Here is a 5,185-nt window from a genome sequence, read left to right as displayed (position 1 = left end):
ACTCTGCGGACCGCATAATGACCGCAGAGTGAGGCAGTTAATTGGGTCAGTTGGAAGCAATTATGCAGTCGACTATGCGACCGCATTACTGTTATGCGGTGTAGTATGCGACCGCAGAACTGCTATGCCGACCGCATATTGACCGCAGACTCAGGCAGATATTTAGTCATTATCGACACCAATTATGCGACCGATATGCGGTCGCATATGCGACCGCAGAACCTGTTCAGGAGCTTCATTTTTGGATTTTTAAAACCCAACTCTATTTCATTAAATACACTCTTTGGGTCATTTTTGAGCTATTATCTGACATTTTAGATTGAGAGAGGGTGCCCTAGAGTGAGAAGGTGTGCTCCAATATTGTTCTTCAATTTTTGCTCAAGTTTTGGAAGATTAAGAAGGCAAGTTCACTAGATCTTCATCCTAGAGGTAAGATTCTACACCCTAAATCCTAATTTCGAAATCATCTGAAAATAGGTAATTGGCGAGATAATATTTGGGCATGAGAGTTGATTATTTTACATGCATATGATATCAAGGGGTGTAGGTAGATTGTTGAACTAATCATGGTAAAGATTGAGTTGTGGGATGATGGAATCCTCCATAAAAAGACCTTGAAACCTTAATCCACACTTAGTATTTGATAAAATACTCAAATGAGCTGAGACCATGAATATCTTCCTAATTATGGTTCAATTTTGTTATGTCTCAAATAGATTGGGATTGCTAGAATTTTCGGAACATTTTAGTAATTTAAGGAAAGCTCAATTGAGGTATGTTGGCTAAACTTTCTCTCTTGGAATTGAATTCCATAATGTTTCCGTGAGTTTCAAACTATGGGTTGTGTATTAAAATATTGTGTCTTGAATCGTATTTCAAAAGAAAGCTAGTATACCAAATTGTATGAGAAAATCTCAATATTCTTAAGACTCTTAATTGCTCATATCTGTAACTAAAGTCTTGATCGGGAATGTCTTGTTGTTGATAACCTATAAAGATGGTTAGAAGTGAAATCAGTAAATTGGGAATATAAAGTGTGGCCAATGTGCCAATAGTGAAAGTTATACTTGTGACCAATGATGCCAATGAAATAATGTGAGGAAGATTATGAAATGAGCTTTGACTCAACTATGCCAAAATTGACTTCGACAATATAATCTGCTAAATGTTTATGAACTCAAGTGATGCCCATATGTGGTTGTTTTAGCTAATGCTATGCTTTGTAAGTAATTTTCAATGTGTTTTGCGTTCTTACATATTCGTGAGTAGAAATTGTGTATGATTTCAACTTGTACTTCGATTGCTAATCATTTTACTCCATTTATTGGAAAGAAATCGATTGTATTTAAAGCCTCCATTACTAATGAATTTAAAGTTGTGATTTCCGAAATATTCTACTTGTTGATAATTATGATGATGATCTATGAAAGGGAAGAAATGAAAGTGTGGAATATAAAATACGGCAATTGCTCCATGAATAAAGAATCATATGTATGGCTAAGAGAGCCAATGAAATAATAATGATGTAAGTAGTTGAAAGTACGGATTAGGTGATATGTACTGTGAAAGGTTATGAGATGTACGTATTTGTACTTTTGTTTTCAATGTGTTATGAAACCCTATGGACGGTCTATGAAACGCATAGGTATATTGTGTTATGAAACCCTATGGACGGTCTATGAAACGCATAGGTACATTGTGATATGAAATCTTGTGGACGGTCTATGAAACGCATAGGTACATTGTGATATGAAATTCTGTGGACGGTCTATAAAATGCATAGGTACATTGTGTTATGAAATTCTGTGGACGGTTTATGAAACGCATAGGTACATTGTGTTATGAAATCCTGTGGACGGTCTATAAAACGTATAGGTACATTGTGTTATGAAATCCATTGTGATATGAAATCATGTGGACGGTCTATGAAACACATAGGGGCATTGTGTATAAGAGGTATAGATGTACGGTATGAATAAACACTATGGAGGGTCTATGAAACGCATAAGTGTATAATATGATATGTGAACATTAAGGACGGTCTAATGAGACACATTATTAATGCAGACAATAGGTGCCCCTTTTGTTGTCCTTGTTTGTACAAGTTGTTTCAATTATATTATATTATGTGTTTCACGTATAGATCATATGAGCATTCTATTTTGAAAGAGGATTTCTAGCTATACATACTAGTATTATTCGACAGTACTAACGTCCCTTTTTTCGGGGGAGCTGCATCTTTAATGGATGCAGGTGGTTCTACAGCAGGAGGCATTGATCAGTGATAGCAGTACACTCCTTTCAGCTGATTTGGTGAGCCCCACTGTATTTCGGGGTCATGTATCTTTTGTTTCTCATGTACTTTGTGGTTGAGGTATAGCCGGGGCTTTATTGCCGGTATTTCCATATTACTCTTCAGTTGTACTTAGAGGCTCCGTAGACAGGTTGTGGGTGGTATTTGATGGTGGGAATTGAATTAGAACTTTTGGTATTTAGCAACATATTTTTTTCATTAATTCTATAAACTCGTACTACTTTGAAAATATTGAATGATGTTGTTAATGGGAGTGAAATGGAAGCGGTTAATGAAATCTCTTCAGTATTTGATTAACGGAGTACATCTCCTCTTTATTCACGAATGAATTTGGGTAGAAAAAAGTCTAACAGGCTTGCTCAGTCGGGTTCATTCTGTTGAGCGCCGGTCGCGCTCCTCGATTTTTGGGGCGTGACACTTATTAGTATAATTCTATTTTATTCTTTATATTTTTTTAATTTTAACTCCAAATCTCCAACCTATTGACCTACTTTATTTTTTTCATCTTTTCTAGAGTTGGGTCGCCCTGTCCTTTTTATCCAAGTCTCCGTTCGATTCTTTATTTCTTTCCATCATTTTAATTTTTTTTGTTGCTAATATTAGTTAACTCTTTTCTTCAGGTTTTTGCTCTTGTTTCCAAGCTACGTAATTAATGATAAATTAGTAGAAAAAGTTTTTCTCAAATTATTTTTATATGTAATTTTTTATAAATTTTATTTAAAACAGTTGCGGGTATTTTAGTGAACTTATCAGTTACAGTACAATACGATACTATCAAACCAAACAACAAAACTGTTATTTAACAACAGCAAACGATACAATCTATTCAAACGTTGTATCCATAAAATGATACAATATAGTACAATACAATACATTATAAAGTAATGGGTAACAATGATCCAAACATAGTGTTGTAATTCTTATAGCTTGCTTGTCTATCTAGCTTAATGGTGGCAAAATGGTTAAAAAACAGTTACCCATCTATATTATCAATGAAAAAATAGGTTGGATAATAAACTTTTTAAAAACGGGTCAAATATGGATAAGAACTATATTATCCACTTAGAAAATGGATAATCAATAGATAACTAATGGGTTTAACTTTTACATTTGTAAAGCCTCAAATTGGGGGTTCCTCAAGTTTGGGAGGCTAGTAATTCACCCAAAAGTGATCATATTCAAGAAGTCATAGATAATATGGATATTCATATTATCCGTTGGTTAACTCATTTTTTATCCGTATTAAATATGAGTCGGGTCAGATAATCTATCTGTTTTTACATTATCCATTTTTTACCCGTCCATATCCGACCTGACTCGCCCGTTTGCCACCCCTAATCTAGCTATGTGCAAATTCTAACTACATCTTAGGGATCAATTTCTAGCTTATTAACTTAGATAAATCATTACCTCATCTTAGAACTTCCTTTAAATATGTAAATATATTTTCCACGTTTGTGACCATAGTTTACATATCGCATGTGTAAGTTTGCCCCAACATATATAACTTGTATTGTTGAGTGTTAAAAACTCTTGCGCTCCCTTTGCCATTCATCACTTCTCTTCGTAGCACCTAATACAATTTCTCTCTTGCAGCAATGGTTGCAACATCGGGTACATCCACACATGACTATGAGGAGAGTATGAAAGAGGTGATAGGCAGCTTAAAAGAATTGAAAAATAAATTTAAATCCTTAAAAGAAGAGGAGTTTGACTGGCAATTGACATTTGTTGTTGTTCTAATGACCTTCTTCTTCGGTTTCAATGGTGGCCTCTATTTGATGCTTTCTAACAGAGCTTTGAAATGTAATACGTATTATATTCTGGTTGCTATAACATTAATAGAACTAGTTGAATCTTGTATTACCTGCTTCATAGCTGCGAAGAAGATAAATCAATTGGAAACAAAGCTAAATCTCTTTAAAAGAGAGAAGAAATTGTTGGAAAGTAACTTAGAAAAGTTGGTGGTTCTTGCACGTTTGGAACTACCAATGCTACATTGCTATGAAATTACCTTTGCGAAAAATGGAATTGCCATACATGTTCCACCACCAGATAGTCGAAACATTGTAAAGGTAATCGTTGTGTGCTCATCTTAGGGATCAAATGGGCGAATTGGGCCGATTTTGGGTGGGTCAAAATGAGTTGATTGCAATAATTGGGCCGGTCAAATGACCTGTCCAAAAGTTACTTGGGCTAAAATTTAGGTCATAGGCCAACCCGTCCAACTCTTATCAAGCTTCGCTTAAAAATAAGATTTTTTTTCTTTTGTTATGGTCATATATAACATATCAAACAAAAAAAAAGTTATTTCTAAGATATTTTGAGATGGATTGGGTCAAGATAGACTGAGTTCAATAAATGAGCGGGTCAATAAACAGTCCAACCTTAGACGGGTCGGGCGGGTCATTTGGACTTGGGCCAAATTTGACAGCCCTAGCGCTGCCTCTGCTAATGCCCCTTTCTGATTTTTCCAAAGTGATAATTTTTGTTGTATGTGTCCTATGTTTTAGGATGCAGAAGATGTGCATACAATGCTAAGTGTGAAAGGATAGACAAGGAATTGACATTGTTAAAAGATGGTATGAAAGAAACCCTAGCATCTGACAAGCCTTCAAAGTACTATAAGTATTTCGTCATGCTGTTGACATTTGCTGCTGTTGCTACCTCAATTTTTCTTCCAATTTCTTCAAATATATTTTTTTGTGGTAAGGTTTTTTTTTTGTCATTTTTTTCCCTTCCTTTTTCCTCTATTTGTTTGAATAGCTAACTGTATTTAATTTAGCAGGGAGTAGCTGAGAAGAGTTGTTCTAAGGTGAAATGCTGGTATGAAACTTGATCGAGGGATTGATAAGAAAGAGTGATATTTTT

The sequence above is a fragment of the Nicotiana tabacum genome, chromosome 13, assembly GCF_000715075.1.
Source record: "Nicotiana tabacum cultivar K326 chromosome 13, ASM71507v2, whole genome shotgun sequence".
NCBI classification, from domain to species: domain Eukaryota; kingdom Viridiplantae; phylum Streptophyta; class Magnoliopsida; order Solanales; family Solanaceae; genus Nicotiana; species Nicotiana tabacum.
The sequence above is the reverse complement of the archived record's forward strand: the minus strand, read 5'-3'. Positions refer to the sequence as shown.